Source organism: Salmo salar, chromosome 20, assembly GCF_965601325.2.
Source record: "Salmo salar chromosome 20, fSalSal1, whole genome shotgun sequence".
NCBI classification, from domain to species: Eukaryota; Metazoa; Chordata; class Actinopteri; order Salmoniformes; family Salmonidae; genus Salmo; species Salmo salar.
In genome coordinates this window covers 32,596,050-32,614,653 of record NC_138310.1, presented here as the reverse complement: position 1 = coordinate 32,614,653, position 18,604 = coordinate 32,596,050, and positions in this window count along the sequence as shown.

Sequence of the window (18,604 nt, the reverse complement as noted above, 5' to 3'; positions counted from 1 at the left end):
TGCATTTAAGTTGGAGGCAACGGAAGGAGAGTTGTATGGCATTGAAGCTCATCTGGAGGGCTTTATCTGTTCCTGGTTCTACATTTTTTGAATGGAGCATGCTTATTTACGATGGTGAGAAAGGCACTTTTAAAGAATAACCAGGCATCCTCTACTGACGGAATGAGGTCAATATCATTCCAGGATACCCCAGCCAAGTCGATTAGAAAGGCCTGCTCGCTGAAGTGTTTTAGGGAGCGTTTGACAGTGATGAGGGGTGGTCGTTTGACCGCAGACCCATTACGGATGCAGGCAATGAGGCAGTGATCACTGATATCTTGGTTGAAAACAGGAGAGGTGTATTTGGAGGGCAGGTTGGTTAGGATGATATCTATGAGGGTGCCCGTGTTTACAGATTTGGGGTTGTACCTGGCAGGTTCATTGATAATTTGTATGAGATTGAGGGCATCAAGCATAGATCGTAGGAGGGCCGGGGTGTTAAGCATTTCCCAGTTTAGGTCACCTAGCAGCACGAGCTCTGAAGATAGATGGGGGGCAATCAATTCACATATGGTGTCCAGGGCACAGCTGGAGGCAGAGGGTGGTCTATAGCAAGCGGCAACGGTGAGAGACTTGTTTCTGGAAAGGTGGATTTTTAAAAGTAGAAGCTCGAATTGTTTGGGTACAGACCTGGATAGTAAGACAGAACTCTGCAGGCTAGCTCTGCAGTAGATTGCAACTCCGCCCCCTTTGGCAGGTCTATCTTGGCGGAAAATGTTATAGTTAGGGATGGAAATTTCAGGGTTTTTGGTGGTCTTCCTGAGCCAGGATTCAGACACGGCTAAGACATCCAGGTTGGCAGAGTGTGCTAAAGCAGTGAGTAAAACAAACTTAGGGAGGAGGCTTATAATGTTAACATGCATGAAAACATGCAATAATACATTGTGACCTTTCTCTTGCATTTCAAAGATGCTGGAACAAAAGAAAATGCATGTTTTTTCTATGTGTTATCTTTTACCAGATCTAATGTGTTATATTCTCCTACATTAATTTCACATTTCCACAAACTTCAAAGTGTTTCCTTTCAAATGGTATCAAGAACATGCATATCCTTGCTTCAGACATTACAGAAGCTGTGGCCACATGATAGAATAACCGGATCCGTGTAAATGTCATGGCACACAGGACAGGGGAGATCCTCGTCTTGGAAAGAATGGAATCGCTGTCACTTCTCTCTAACAGCCTCTGAAAGTTGCAGACAGTGACTTTAGTCTTGTTGTTTAGTATACAGCTAGTCATTGAAGTGTTGTCAGTGTTGACAATATTATCCAGCTCTTCAGTAGATCTGTGAGTCTTGAAGTCTTATTTAGTTAAAGTTAGTTGTAGGCTAGTCATGTTTGAGTCCCATGTGGTCTCCTGTATGAGAGTGGGGGGGGGGGGGGGCTCAACTAAGCTAGTTAGTTAGGATAGTAGAATACACAACGTGCAATTTTGAAATTTGGTAGTGCTTCAGCAGTTTTCCTCTTGTTATGTCAGTCACTGATGCTCACAATTTTTTTTTTTAGATTGCTAGATAAGGTTGTCTAGCGAGCTATCTAAACCTTGTAGTAATCATAGCCAAATTCCTGGCAAAGCATATGCCCAGGGGCTCTGACCTATAAGGGGCCCCCATTGAGTTTGTTAGTCACTCACTCAGATAACATATGAACATGGCATGTCACGGCAAAACGTGTAGAACTGCATTACATTAGCTTTAAAATAGCACATTTGTCTCTCAACCCCATGCCAAAATGTGTAGAATTGCAGGAAATTTGTTTTAAAAGTGCAACATTTTCTCTACGCTGCCAAGAGGGAGGTGACTTTTTTTTTGCCCGTGAGGTGTTAGAAATGGCTCTGCATACACACATGCGAGACACACACACACGCAAACACATGTGCAACACGTACTGTATCTCTAATATTACACACATGCATGCACACACATGCAGGCACACAAACACGCACGCATGCACGCACACAATTCTTGCAGAATAAAGCATACCACCACCATCAAAAAATGAATTGTCCTTTGAAAATCAAGAAATCACTTCACACAATTGTGAATTTTTGGCAAGTTGTCAGACACCAGAGATGTGATTATGAATTAGCTACAAAACACCTGAAACACCTACAATTCCAATCAATATCTCCTAATTGGATCAAAGATGACTCATGACAGCTGTATAAAACATCAAACAACTAATTAAATGAATAAATGGGAAATAGACGCTTAATGTTGCCAAATGGGAACCAGAGGAGCCGACTCAAGCCCAGGAAAAACGATTATTTTCTGCCCTCTGAAATTATCTCGCTGACTCTGGCTAATTGCTGGAGGATGTCCTCTTAACTAACTGTGAAAAGCTGTGTCTAATTAGTGCAACATTAATCAGGCATTAGCATGTTATCACAAGGTTAACTTATCAGTAGGAGACAGAGGCAGCTGGAGGTGCCAACCATCACATACTGTGCGCTGGGCCAACACTGCCACAAGGGGTAGTGGTTGTTCTATGCATGAATCATTATAACACTGATTCTACAGATAAAGCTGAACTGAGTAGGAGGAGACTTTAGAGTGGTGTATATGCAGTGATTTCAGATGTCTGATTAAAAAAGAAATGTCCAAATTCAATGCAAGCACCCATTTCCTATTGCTGGTAGTGCACAGTAAGGATTAAAAAAAAACATTAATTCAAATGGCATTAAAAGGTATTGATCTGCTTCTAATTTTCTGTTAAAGTATTTTAATGTCAAGGGCATTAACATGGCTTCTAGCATTACAGTGTCTGTCTCAAATGATCCACATGATCAATGCCAAGCAATTGTGTGCTTGGTGGAGCAGTAGATTCCACTAATAAAGATTGACTAGATGGTGATTTCATCTTGATTGTTCCACCAGTGATATGTGAATATACAGTGAGCCCCAAAATTATTGGCACCCATAAAGATGAGCAAAAAATACTGTTTAAAATCAAAAATACAAATACTGAGCTATATTGAATGCTCGGTAAAATGTGAAAATTATATTATTTTATACTAATAAAATTGCTCACAAAAAATGTATTTTGTTGAACAAGTGATACATTTAAAAAGATAAAAGATAGGGGTCAAAATGATTGGCACCCCTGTTTTCGGTACTCCAGAAACTTCCCCTTGCGACAATGACAAGACTGAGCCTTTTTCTAAAATGTTTTATGAGATTGGAAAACACATTGGGAGGGATCTTAGACCATTCCTTCGTCTGCACTTATGGCCTGCCCTCTTCAATTCAAACCACAGGTTTTCAATGGGGTTCAAGTCGGGAGACTGACATGGCCATTGCAAAGTGTTGATTTTGTGGTCAATTAAGCATTTCTTTGTGGAATGTGATGTGTTCTTGGGGTTATTGTCTTGCTAGAAGATCCAATTCCCGCCAAGGCAACCAGGTTTTTGCAAAAATGTCCTGGAACTTGGTAAAGTTCCTCATGCCGTTGATCCTAAGAAGGGCCCCAGGATCAGTGGAAGCAAAATAACGTCAAAGATCCACCACCATATTTTGCAGTAGGTATGAGGTACTTTTCTGCATATACTTCCATTTTCCGATGCCTCTTTCTCTGAACAATTGTATTAGCATACATTTTTTGGGAGCATACAATATAGCTCAGTATTTGTATTATTTAGTTCATACGGTCTTTTTTGCTCATCTTTATCAAGGGTGCCAATCATTTTAGACCTGACTGTATCTAAAACAAGACAGCATGGGTTCTCTGTAATTGCAGACAAAGACTACTGTATTTTATCAGAGGACATTTTCAGTGAAAAACAATGTAATTTTGTAACTCGTGCAGGAACAATTTCATATGAATTGTACCATTTTTATTCCATTGTGTTATGATAAACTCGACGTTAAACAATTAGATCATTTGTAGAATACAAAAAGGCCATAATGTGATACCTGGATGCATTGTCATCATATGTACAGTATAACACATGCTGAACAAAAATATAAATGCAACATGCATTCATTTCAAAAATTGTACTGAGTTACAGTTCATATAAGGAAATTTGTCAATTGAAATGAATTCATTAGGCTCGAATCTATGGATTTCACATGCCTGGGCAGGGGCGCAGCCATAGGTGGGCCAGGTAGGGCATAGGTCCACCCACTTGGAAGCCAGGCCCACACACTGGGGAGCCGGCCCAGCCAATCAGACTGAGTTTCATGCTGTTTAATCAGCTTCTTGATATGCCACACCTGTCAGGTGGATGGATTATCTTGGCAAAGGAGAAATGTTCACTAACAGGGATGTAAACAAATTTGTGTACAACATTTGAGAGCAATACGCTGTGTAAGAAACATTTCTGGGATCTTTTATTTCAGCTCATGAAACATGGGACCAACACTTTACATGTTGCATTTATATCTTTGTTCAGTATATCTATTGGAGGAACTGCTTTAACATGTTGTTTTGTTCTGTTCTGAGTTCATCATCAATGAATGTCTCCCAAGACTCTCATCAGGATTCAACAGAAGAAGAGCCATAGTACCTCCACCTCCATCTCCACTGGTTCTGCCAGTCACTAATTTGTCAACGAGCCTGGGAGATCACAGGCTGACAAATCTCCTGTGCCTCCCTGACTGTCAAGCCCTCTGCCTGCAAATCAAAGACAAAAGAACAGAGAGAGCAGAGAGCACAGTCTCAGCCATTACATTTAGAGACGATTCTGCTCCATTTAAAGCCCCAGGCGTGCCCCTTTGAAAATGCCTATTAGTCTGGGTGAGAAAGATTACAAGCAAATAAAATGACATTCATTGTGATATTGGATTTCATAATGCCCTCAGAATTGTAATTACACCGCACTTATACTTTTCATTTAAAACCATTCTGCCACAACAAAGAAATATTAGGGAAAGGGAATGAGCAGGTTAGTCTTTCTATTCAGTGAGTGCAAATTGGAGTCTGTTTTTCTAGACATAAAATAATGAGCCAAGAATTAAGGTACTAATCATAATCTAATCAGATTTGTGGTTTATTAATGTGAAATGGGAGGCATTATTTTGATCTGTCATGCCTATTGTAGCTTAGATCATGCTGAAAAAAGGCATTGCATTACCTATGCTGCATGTGTAGTGTAGAAATTGTATTAGAATGAATGGATCAAATTCACCTCAAAACCCCTGTAATGCAATAAGTGTATCAATGCACTATTTTCTCCACAACATCAATCTCAGGATTCTTGTAGGCTATAGCCTACCGAACTAAGGCTACATGTGACCTATCTGTCAGGGCTATTCTCTCCCATGCTCTAGTCCCACAATGCAACATTCTAGGGAGAGAGAATGTGCAGGCATATGCTGCCTGGCTTAAACCAACAAGCAGAGGGAGAGATAAGAGACATTCTTGGGCGGCACAGAAACAAGGCCTGGAGAGGGCCTGCTTGATAGCAGTACTTGTTGTTCTGATGTGTTAAATAGCTGGCCTTCAACACCCCAATCAATCGCTGAGTGAGGCACTGTGTAGCCAAGGGTGGTGTGAGATAGCCAGATGGCTGAAGTCAATGGAGCTTTGCCTGGGCCCCTTTGTGTCACACAGCAATAATTATGAACTTGGCTGCGCAGGCTGGAGTCGAAGGCCATGGACCACACATTAAGCAGTTTAGGATTAATATATTCCTAGTTTAATAATTATCAGATAAAACCAGGGGTGTTTTGCCGCACTGTAACGGTCGTCGTACGTAATGGACCAAGGCACAGCGGGTTGAGTGCTCATCTTAACTTTATTTAGAACACTTAACGAAACAAGAAAACGATCGAACGAACAGTATTGCAGGCTACACACGCAGCTATGCAACAACAACTTCCCAGAAAACCCATTACAAAAACCACCCCTCTATATAGGACCATCAATCAGAGACAATGAAGAACAGCTGCCTCCAATTGAAGGTCAAACCAATGACCTAAACATAGAACTAGAAAGACTAGACCAGAACATAGAAATATACTAACATAGAACATAACCAAAAACCCCGGAACACTCTAAACAAACACCCCTCTACATAAACACATAGCCCAACAAACCCCGAAACACTCTAAACAAATACCCCCTGCCACGTCCTGACCAAACTATAATAACAAATAACCCCTTTACTGGTCAGGACGTGACAAGCACAAAAATCTGAGGTGGCACAAAGTATGTGAGGATGGCAGGGGGGTGTAAGGATGGCGGAAGTTGAAGAATTTTTGCATTTTTCAAACACCTGAAACAGCTTTTTCCTGCAATCTCCATAATCATTATGCTTAATTCAATGTATTTTTTTTTGCATATCTAAGCATACCTCTTAAGCTTTCTGTATCCTCCTGATTATTATTATTATTTTTTTTTAAGAAACAAAATATGGGCCTCCCGAGTGGCGCAGCTTCCAGGGCACTGCCAGGGCCAAGGCACTGGCTTCCAGGTTAAGCGGGCGGGTGTTAAGAAGCGCTGTTAGACGGGTCATGTTTCAGAGGACGCATGACTCAACCTTTGCCTCCCGAGCCTGTTGGGGAGTTGCAGCGATGAGACAAGATCTAAATTGGGGAGAAAACAGGGGCAAAAAATACAAAATAAAATAATAATAAAAATAAACAAAATATGCTTCTCTGTGTCTGCTAAAATCTGGGTAAAATATTGAAACGAATGTGAGTCTTATTCAGTACATTTAGTAATTGCTTTCTTTTCTATAGTCTACCAACCTTGCCAGCAAGCATACCAGCTAAGATAATTAGACAAGCTAGCTACTCTGACTTGATTGATAGCCTGAAATGGCTTCTTGATAGCTAGTTATAAGGTTGGGAGACTGGAAACCTATCTGGGCTAGCTAAAGCCAACTTCATAAAATTGCTAGGTGGCTAGTAGTATTACAGAAAAACAACAACACAAAAAATTAAAATATAATAATAAATATATATATCACTACCACTGAAGTTGGAAAAGTTTTAGAACATCTACTCATTCAAGGGTTATTCTTTATTTTTACTATTTTCTACATTGTAAAATAATAGTGAAGACATCAAAACTATAAAATAACATATATGGAATCATGTACTAATCAAAAAAGTGTTAAACAAATAAAATATATTTTATATTTAAGATTATTCAAAGTAGCCACCCTTTGCCTTGATGACAGCTTTGCACACTCTTGGCATTCTCTCAACCAGCTTCACCCGGAATGCTTTTCCAACAGTCTTGAAGGAGTTCCCACATATGCTGAGCACTTGTTGGCTGGTTTTAGTGTGAAGATAAAAAGCATTGTGACATTGAGCACATTGATAGTCTCTGTTTAAAAGACTCTGCATGGTCAATCCAACATCTGCAGTGGCCGTACAGCATTTACTGCGATGCGGCCTCCACAGAAGTCAGAGCAAACATACTTTTTGCGCTTCGCGGAGCACAGCTGTTGTGAAGTAAGTTGTCAAGGTATATGAGTTTGTGTTTATACACAACACCCCGCCCCCACATTGTTAAGACATTTGTGAGGCGCACGGCACAGAGCTTGATTTGGCCTCCAGAGGCTCCGCAATTGTGCCACACCCTCTGTAAGGAGCCTACAGATCACATTTTCGGAGTAAGCATAAATTCACTTTTAATCTCATGCAGGCCATTTGTTTTGTTCGCTTTGCATCTCTGCTCTGATACAACATGTTTATTTTTGTTGCAGTAAGATACCACTTTGTGTTGTTTCTAGAATCATGCCCACCAGCCAGAGGGTTGTGTTTCAGTCATTACGACACAAGCAAACAGGAAGCAAGCGAAGTGGCCCATTGAATGTTGCTAAGTGTGCACATAAGAAGGTCTGCAGGACAAGGCAAGCATTTTGAACAGGTTCCAAGTCTACAAAGGCCTGTGTTGACTACTCAGCAAACAATCCGCTTGGCAAGCCTCATTGCAAGTAGAAGAGCAGCCCTTAAGCTGTAACATTACCGAACAGAGAGAGATAAGATAGGGATTGTTATCTTGTGCATGGAACTCCTGCACATATACCAGATAAGCGCTTTCAAAGTGTGCTCCTGCCAGACAGAGACAGAAAGCCCTCTACAGAAGCCAGGCTGGGCTATGGGTGAAATGCCCCATCTTCCTGCTGAAGCCGGATACATAAAGTATCTGCCCTGGATCTCTTTGTTGCCCTGTGCTCACAGATTGTACATCGAGAGCAGATTGTACACAGAAAGAATTGTACACAGAGAGCAGATTGTACAAAGCAAACACTGCTAATACCAGGATAGATCTAGGATATTAGACAGTTGGAACGGTCAGGTCAACTGTGTGTCAATCTGTTTCACCAATACAATCAATATAATGAAGGACTGAATATTGAACAACAAAACAACAATAATGAAAATGCATTGGACTACGATAATAGTGCATCTGATTTAATATAAGTATGGATAAATAAACATCTTATCTTACACTGTGTTATATAACATAGTCATAACATAATGATAAAGCCATTCGTGATATATCCATGTATATCCTAAAGCAATATTGTAATTACATTATTTATCAAAGTACACAATAAACATACAGTATTAAAAACAAAAAATGTCAAACCTATAATAACTCACACGCAGGGGACTGTATTTATATAGAGACTGTTTATACAGTAGGCCTATGATGCTTGTGTTGCCTGGCTGCAAGAGGAGTTTAAATACCACATTGTACATGAGGGACAAAAGATAATTAATGCTCTCTGCATGCACATTGCCGCCATATCACGATGCTGGCATCTTCCATGTAGCTTGCTGACTGAAATTAAAACTGAGGTTGTATGGGAACGGTCCGACCTCTAACCATACAAAGCTGAGACCAGAGAGGAATGATATCCTCCACACTCGACCCCCAGAGAGATGTTCAACTGATACCATTCCCTTCCCTTGTGTCTGTAACATGCCATAGCTTGTCATCGCCCTCTCAGGCAACCACAGCACAATCTCCAGAAATGTATAAAACATGATTATAATTTTTTTAATCTCAAGAAAAGTGGACATAGTGTGTTATATTCTGTATGGAATTTCAAATCAGATAACATTTTATTTGTCACATGCGCCGAATACAACAGGTGTAGGTAGACCTTACCGTGAAATGCTTACTTATGAGCCAAAGTTGGTAAGAAAAATGTGCTAAATAAACTAAAGGAAAAATAGTAACACAATAAAATAATATGTTGTCTGGTTTTTAAATATGACCCTGTGATGTTCTTCCACTATCCCCACACTCAGTTTGTGTGTTTGATATTTCTATTGAGGGGTACCAGTACCGAGTCAATGTGCAGGGGAACGGGTTAGTTGAGGTAATTGAGGTAATATTTACATGTAGGTAGGGGCTAAGTTACTATGCATAGACAATAAATAGAGTAGCAGCAGTGTATGTGAAGAGTGTAAAAGAATGTGAATCTACAGTTGAAGTCAGAAGTTTACATACACCTTAGCCAAGTACATTTAAACTCAGTTTTTCACAATTCCTGACATTTAATCCAAGTAAAAATTCCCTGTTTTAGGTCAGTTAGGATCACCACTTTATTTCAAGAATGTGAAATGTCAGAATAATAGTAGAGATAATGATTTTATTCAGCTTTTATTTCTTTCATCACATTCCCAGTGGGTCATAAGTTTACATACACTCAATTAGTATTTGGTAGCATTGCCTTTAAATTGTTTAACTTGGGTCAAATGTTTTGGGTAGCCTTCCACAAGCTTCCCACAATAAGTTGGGTGCATTTTGGCCCATTCCGCCTGACAGAGCTGGTGTAACTGAGTCAGGTTTGTAGACCTTGCTTGCACACACTTTTTCAGTTCTGCCCACAAATGTTCTATAGGATTGAGGTCAGGGCTTTGTGATGGCCACTTCAATACCTTGACTTTGTTGTCCTTAAGCCATTTTGCCACAACTTTGGAAGTATGCTTGGGGTCATTGTCCATTTTGAAAACCCATTCGCAACCAAGCTTTAACTTCCTGACTGATGTCTTGAGATGTTGCTTCAATATATCCACATAATTTTCCTGCCTCATGAAGTCATCTATTTTGTGAAGTGCACCAGTCCCTCCTGCAGCAAAGCACCCCCACGTGGTACCTTCAGGCGTTTGGAAATTGCTCCAAAGGATGAACCAGACTTGTGGAGGTCTACAATTTGTTTTCTGAGGTCTTGGCTGATTTATTTTGATTTTCCCATGATGTCAAGCAAAAAGGCACTGAGTTTGAAGGTAGGCCTTGAAATACATCCACAGGTACACCTCCAATTGACTCAAATGATGTCAATTAGCCTTTCCGAAGCTTCTAAAGCCATGACATAATTTTCTGGAATTTTCCAAGCTGTTTAAAGGCACAGTCAACTTAGTGTATGTAAACTTCTGACCCACTGAAACTGTGAATTATAAGTGAAATAATCTGTCTGTACTTGTGTCATGCACAAATTAGATGTCCTAACCGACTTGCCAAAACTATAGTTTGTTAACAAGAAATGTGTGGAGTGGTTAAAAAAAGAGTTTTAATGACTCCAACCTAAGTGTATATAAACTTCCGACTTCAACTCTGTGTGTGTGTGTGTGTGTGTGTGTGTGTGTGTGTGTGTGTGTGTGTGTGTGTGTGTGTGTGTGTGTGTGTGTGTGTGTGTGTGTGTGTGTGTGTGTGTGTGTGTGTGTGTGTGTGTGTGTGTGTGTTGGAGTGTCAGTATAGTATGTGTGAGTGTGTGGTTAGAGTCCAGTGAGTGTACATCTTAAAATTATAATAGATAAGAATAAAATAAGGGGGTCAATGTAAATTGTCCAGATAGCAGCTGGCTTGGGGATAGCTGCTGTTAAGGAGCCTTTTGGTTCCAGACTTGGCGCTCCAGTACCGCTTGCTGTGCGGTTGCAGAGAAAACAGTCTATGATGGCTGGAGTCTTTGAACATTTTTAGGGCCTTCCTTTGACAACGCCTGGTATAGAGGTCCTGGATGGCAGGAAGCTCGGCCCCAGCGATGTACTGGGCCGTACGCACTACCCACCTTTAGGTATTTATATTTGTATTTATTAGGGATCCCCATTAGCTGCTGCCTTCTTCCTGGGGTTCAAACATATTAACCTCTTTGGGCTAGGGGGCAGTATTTTGACGCCTGGATGAAAAGCGTTCCCAAAGTAAACTGCCTGTTACTCAGGCCCAGATGCTAGGATATGCATATAATTGGTAGATGTGGATAGAAAACACGCAAAGGTTTCTACAACTGTTAAAATAATGTCTGTGAGTATAACAGAACTGATATGGCAGGCGAAAACCCGAGGACTAACCATCCAGAATGTTTTTTTTTTCAGTCTACCACTGTTTCCAATGGCTGTCATGTTTAATATGAAGGGAAAACCTCCCAGATTGCAGTTCCTAGGGCTTCCACTAGATGTCAACAGTCTTTAGAAAGAGTTTCAGGCTTGTTTTTGGAAAAATTAGCTAGAATTTGTTGTTTTTCTAAATGGCTCCCATTTTGGCTGTAGTGTTTTCATGCGCATGTAAGAGAGCGCGTACTTCGTTCTTTATCTCCGGTAAAGACAATAACGAATCTCTGTCTTAAATTGTATCATGTTTTTACTTATGAGGGTACCTGAGGTTTGATTATAAACATTGTTTGACTTGTTTGGAGAAGTTTATTGGTAACGTTTGGGATTCATTTTGTATGCATTTTGAAGGAGGGAAACCGGTGGATTATTGAATGAAGCGCGCCAACTAAACTGAGTTTTGGGGGATATAAAGAAGGACTTTATTGAACAAAAGGACCATTTGTGATGTAGCTGGGACCTTTTGGAGTGCCAACAGAAGAAGATCTTCAAATGTAAGGCATTTATTTTATCGCTATTTCTGACTTTCGTGGCGCACCTGCCTGGTTGAAAAATGTTTTTAATGCTTTTGTGTGCGGGGCACTGTCCTCAGATAATCGCATGGTGTGCTTTCGACCGTAAAGCCTTTTTGAAATCTGACACAGTGGCTGGATTAACAAGAAGTTAAGCTTTTTTCTGATGTATGACACTTGTATTTTCATGAATGTTAAATATGACTATTTCTGTAATTTGAATTTCGCGCTCTGCAATTTCACCGGATGTTGTCGAGGTGGGTCGCTAGCGCCACGCCTAGCCATAACAGGTTTTAAAGCACTTACATTACATACAAAACAAAAGATAAAACAGTACATCATATAACATTATTACACCACTACATATCTACTATACAAAATGCTTAATACCACCATACAACAATATCACAATGTCTGCGTATGCTTGTGTCTGTACCTTTATGTGTGTCTCTTCACAGTCCCTTTTTTTCCATAAAGTGTATTTTTAGCTGTTTTTTAAATCTGATTCTACTGCTTGCATCATTTACCTGATGTGGAATAGAGTTACATGTAGTCATGGCTCTATGTAGTACTGTGTACCTCCCACAATCTGTTCTGGACTTGGGGAGTGTGAAGAAACCTCTGGTGGCATGTCTTTTGAGGTATGCATGGGTGTCCGAGCTGTGTGCAAGTATTTTAAACAGACAGTTTGGTACATTCATCTTGTCAACACATCTTACAAAAACAAGTAGTGATGAAGTCAATCTCTCTTCCACTTTGAGCCATGAGAGATTGACATGCATGTCATTAATGTTAGCTCTCTGTGTACTTTTAAGGGCCAGCTGTGCTGCCCTGTTCTGAGCCAGCTGCAAAGTCCCTCTTTGTGTGGCACCTGACCACACCTCTGAACAGTAGTCTAGGTGCGATAAAACTAGGGCCTGTAGGACCTGCCTTGTTGATAGTGTTGTTAAGAAGGCAGAGCAACGCTTTATTATGGACAGACTTCTCCCCATCTTAGCTACTGTTGCGTCAATATGTTTGGACCATGACAGTTTAAAATCCAGGGTTATTCCAAGCAGTTTAGTCACCTCAACTTGCTAAATTTATACATTATTCATTTAGCGATGTAGTTGAGGTTTAGGGTTTAGTGAATGATTTGTCCCAAATACAATGCTTTTAGTTTTGGAAATATTTAGGACTAACCTATTCCTTGCTACCCATTCCAAAACAAACTGCAGCTCTTTGTTAAGTGGTACAGTCATTTCAGTTGCTGTAGCAGCTGACATGTATAGTGTTGAGTCATCCGCATACATAGACACACTGGCTTTACCCAAAGGCATGTCATTGTTAAAGATTTTAAAAAGCAAGGGGCCTAAACAGCTACCCTGGGGAATTCCTGATTCTACCTGGATTATGTTTGAGAGGCTTCCATTAAAGAACACCCTCTGTGTTCTGTTAGACAAGTAATTCTTTATCCACATTATAGCTGGGGGTGTAAAGCCATAACACATGCGTTTTATGGCTTTACATTCCTTGATGCAACCAGTCAGGATGCTTTCAATGATACAGCTGTATAACTTTTTGGATCTAAGGGTCCCATGCCAAATCTTTTCAGCCTTCTGAGGCGGAATAGGTGTTGTCGTGTCCTCTTCACAACTGATTGGGAAAGATTGAGAGAATAGAACTCCACTGTTGACAATCACTCCTTATTAGAAAGGAATCAAATCAAATAAAATGGTATTGGTCACATACACATGTTTAGCAGATGTTATTGCTGGTGCAGCGAAATGCTTGTGTTTCTAGCTACAACATTGCAGTACCTATATGGGTGCCAAAACATGAGGTGCATGCCAAATATCTGTCATACACTGAGTGTACAAAACATTAAGGACACCTGCTCTTTCCATGACATAGACTGACCAGGTGAATCCAAGTGCTATGATCCCTTATTGATGTCACTTGTTAAATCCACTTCAATCAGTGTAGATGAAGGGGAAGAGACAGGTTAAAGAAGGATTTTAAGCCTTCAGACAATTGAGACGTGTGCCATTCAGAGGGTGAATGGGCAAGACAAAAGATTTAAGTGCCTTTGAACGGGTTATGGTAGTAGGTGCCAGGCACACTGGTTCGTGTCAAGAACTACAACGTTGCTGGGTTTTTCACGCTCAACAGTTTCCAGCGTGTACCAAAGAATGTTCCACCACCCAAAAGAAATCCAGACAATTTGACACAACTGTATGAAGCATTGGAGTCAACATGGGCCAGCATCCCTGTGGAAAGCTTTCGACACAAGCAAGGTTTGAAATTAATTTTTTGGTCAAATATTACATCTGTTTGGGCTTCTTGCTGTCAATTTGCAGTCTTCAAATGCTTTGTAATTATGTTACAGCCCCCCGATCATCCGCTTGGCACGAGGCTGAATGTAGTTGATGATCCCTGGAATAAATGCTTATGAATATCACACATCACACATGGGGGGATACAGATAGAGAGAGTAAATCATAATTCTTATTCCACTGCTTGGAAAAACTCCAGAGCTCTAGAGAAATACAAGATTCACATTGAAATAAACTTTTCTCATGACAAGCCATGTTGTCACTAGCTGGCAGTAGCTCTCTCTCTCTACCCCCTTCAAACACTGCGGCACTTTTTATGTGGCCAGCCATGAGCCATGTATGGGGTTGGATCTGTCTTGAATTTTTTACCATCATTTATTTTAAGAAATCTAATTTCATTCATAAGTATTTAGAGGATCCCATGCCACCCCCTCCCCTGGTCCTCTCCTGCCCAAACAAAGAACCAGGAGGATGGCGGCGCCATGCCAGCCTGTGGGCCCTCAACCAGAGAGAACCACCTCCACCCAACCAGATGCAGCCAGCTGCATACGTAAATGTTATTCGTTTTTACGGCTTGTGTATGTAATACTGCCAGTGTGGGAGAGTGAGGTTCCACTAAACCATGGAAGAAAATCCCCAAAAAATTATGAAAATGAAAACAATATTTTGGCTGCCTGGTGGCTCGATCTGTCTGCGGTCCCCTCTCCCTCCTCCCTCCTCCCTCCTCCTCTTTCCTGTCTCTGTCCACAACTCACTCTCCGAGACATGACTGTTTGAAATGTGGTAATATATATTCTGTCTCTCTCTCTGCCTGGGCCGGTCTCTGCACAGCCCTACAGCAGTGTGAGATGGCAGGCATATTTGCCATTGGGCCAGAGGTGCAAAGACATTAGACAGCACTGTGTCACTGGGGCCTGGACTCCAACTCCAATGACTCCTCAACTGCAGTGTCCTGTATACTCTGGGCTATCTGTTGGCGTTGAGGTCTATACAAAGATGAAATGGAACGATGTACAATACACACAGACACCATGTGACTAGTGTTAACAATCCACTGTAAAGCCAACTGACCATCTATGTTCCCTCTTCCTGGTTCAGATATAAAGGTAAATGGAACCCTATTCTCTAGTGCACTACTTTTGCTATGTAGGGAATAGGGTGCCATATCTGACGCAGATACTGTATAGTCTACCGATGAACAAAGTCTGAGGTGTTGACTGTTCCCTCTTGGAGAGCTGGGTCTGAACTCACAGCCGAAGCAAAACCCGACCAAATCACCAAGCCCAGCGGAGTCCGGAAGCCCTCTGGCCCCGTCACGTCCTGACCATTGAAAGCTCTTATTTTCTATGATAGAGTAGGTCAGGGCGTGACTGGTGGTTCATCTAGTTTATATTTTCTATGTGGGGTTCTAGTTTAGTTTTTCTATGTTTGGGTGATTGGCATGATTCCCAATTAGAGGCAGCTAGTAATCGTTGTCTCTAATTGGGGGTCATACTTAAGTAGCATTTTTTCCACCTGTGGGTTATGGGATATTGTGTGTTTATGTGTAGTTTCATTGTCGTCACGTTTCGGTTATTCTTTATCGTTTTTGTATTTTGCTTAGTTTCACTTTCTAATAAAAGATGTGGAACGCTACTCACGCTGCGCCTTGGTCCGATCATTCCAACGAACGTGACAGAATATCCCATCAAACCAGGACCAAGCAGCGTGACCAGGAGGAGCAGGGATCCTGGGCACGGGAGAGAAGGGAGTGGAGGACTTTATGACATGGGAAGGAGATAATGGAGGACAGCGACGACGACAGGGTTCGCGGCTACAGAAAGCCCAAGGACAACCCCAAGTTTTTTTTGGGGGGGGGCACATGGAGTTGGCGACTGAGCAGAGGAAGGAGCCAGAGACTGTCAGGGAGGCAATGGTGAAGTTGGGAGAGAGTGAGATGAGAGAGATGTTGTGCAAGTGTGTTCTGCTCAACATCCGACTAGAGGATCCGGTTAGCAGTCTGGTGCAACCTGTGCCGGTTCCACGTTTCTGGCCTCAAGGGCGCCTCTCCAGTCCGGTACGTCATGTGTCTCCTCCTCGCACTCTCCCTGAAGTGCGTGTCCCCAGTCTGGTGTGTCCTGTGCCTAATCTTCGCACTCTCGCTGAAGTGCGTGTCCCCAATCCGGTACGTCCTGTGTCTGCTCCTCACACTCTCCCTGAAGTGCGTGTCCCCTGTCAGGTATGTCCTGTGCCTGCTCCCTGCACTCGCCCTGAGGTGCGTGTCTCCAGTCTGGCGCCACCTGTGCCGGTTTTACGCACCAGGTCTCCAGTGCGCCTCCACAGCCCAGTGCGTCCTGTGCCTGCTCCCCGCACTCACCCTGAAGTGCGTGTCACCAGTGCGCATTCCCAGTCCAGTACATCCTGTGCCTCCTCCTCGCACTCTTCCTGAAGTGCGTGTCCTCAGTCAGGTACGTCCTGTGCCTGCTCCCCGCACTCGCCCTGAGGTGCGTGTTACCAGTCCGGCACCACCTGTGCCGGCCCCACGCATCAGGCCTCCAGCGCGCCTTCCCGTTCCAGAGCTTCAGGCTACAGTCCCCAGTCCAGAGCTTCCGGCGATGGTCCCCAGTCTGGAACCTCCAACGACAGTCCACAGTCCGGAACCTCCTGAGATGGTCCACGGCCCGGAACCTCCCGAGACAGTCCACGGCCCGGAACCTCCCAAGCCGTTCCACAGTCCGGAATCTCCTGAGACGGTCCACGGTCCGGAACCTCCTGAGGCGGCCCACGGTTCGGAACCTCCTGAGATGGTCAACGGTTCGGGACCTCCAGCTCCAAGGCCAGAGTTTTCTTCTGCGTTAGTGCCCAGTCCAGGCACAGTGTTCAGCCTAGGTCCATGGCTGGATCCACAGGATGAGCGGGTTCTTCGTCCCACACCAGAGCCGCCTCCAATGCTGGCGGATCCACAGGATGAGAGGGTTCTTCGTCCTGCACCAGAGCCGCCACCGACACTAGACACCCCCCCTAACCCTCCCTTTTTGTTTCAGGTTTTGCGGTTGGCGTCCGCACCTTTGGGGGGGGGGGTTGGGGGGGGGGGGTACTGTCACGTCCTGACCATTGAAAGCTCTTATTTTCTATGATAGAGTAGGTCAGGGCGTGACTGGGGGTTAATCTAGTTTATATTTTCTATGTGGGGTTCTAGTTTAGTTTTTCAATGTTTGGGTGATTGGTATGATTCTCAATTAGAGGCAGCTGGTAAACGTTGTCTCTAATTGGGGATCAAACTTAAGTAAAAAAAATTCCACCTGTGGGTTATGGGATATTGTGTGTTTATGTGTAGTTTCATTGTCGTCACGTTTCGGTTATTCTTTATTGTTTTTGTATTTTGCTTAGTTTCACTTTCTAATAAAAGATGTGGAACGCTACTCACGCTGCGCCTTGGTCCGATCATTCCAACGAACGTGACAGGCCCCCAGCAATTCAAACACGATCATGGGGCCTCCAAGTCTCATGACCAATCTCAAAACACCCTCCAATTGGGAACTAATGTATTAGCCCTGGCTGTGGAGTGCTGCATAGCTGCTCAAAATGGTTTCATACATGTTTTATCAGGGGGGAAAAGCAGCTTGGACCGGTCCATTCATTCGCTGCCCATCTTATTAGTTTGGCACAGTGTTATTAGCTGCCATTGTGACGGAAGAAAGCCCCCGGGCCTGCCCCTCTGTACGATGCCTTTGGGGTGAATTCTGTGCCAGGAGCTTTTTGGAGGTATTAGAACACCATGAAAATACAATCCCAACCTTCAGCATTGAGGTTTCTCCCTGATAAACACAGGGGATTATCAGAACAAAACACAATGTCCTGCCTCATACATACCATTCTTTATACCATTCTATCCTATTAATTGTGTAGGAAAACATGTTTTATTTTTTTTATACAGAGCCTTGGAATGTCGCTTATAGGCTGAAACACCAGAAACACATTCTGGTATATATCTGCATAATACTGATATTGTTTCTAAGGTGGGAAATGCTGAATTGCTCAAGAAGAAAAAGGCTTTGTCTGCTGTAAAATGGCAGACCTTGTAATAATCCACTTTGCTGCGTTAGTTACGCTGTTAAGCAATGTGTCAATTGATTCCCATCTGCTGATGGACTGTGTGTTGAAATAAATTGACCTTGCTAGACAATGAGTAAAATTGATGGAGCATTCATCTCCCACAGAACCTCTTAATGTTCAACCATACAATGCATTGAACAAAGCTGGATAAGGGATGAAGGGAATGAGGGAGGGATAGAAAAATGTAAGTTATTTTTCCACAAAAGTCAGTAAATAAAAGCCCCCTCCCCTCTCCCTCGTAAAATCAATGTGCTGTAGCCTAACAGGTAGGGAGGGGGGTTAAGTTCATGCTGTTGACTGTCTGATTAGGATTAAAAGCACATGGCAGTAAAGTGAAGCACGCAGCAAAC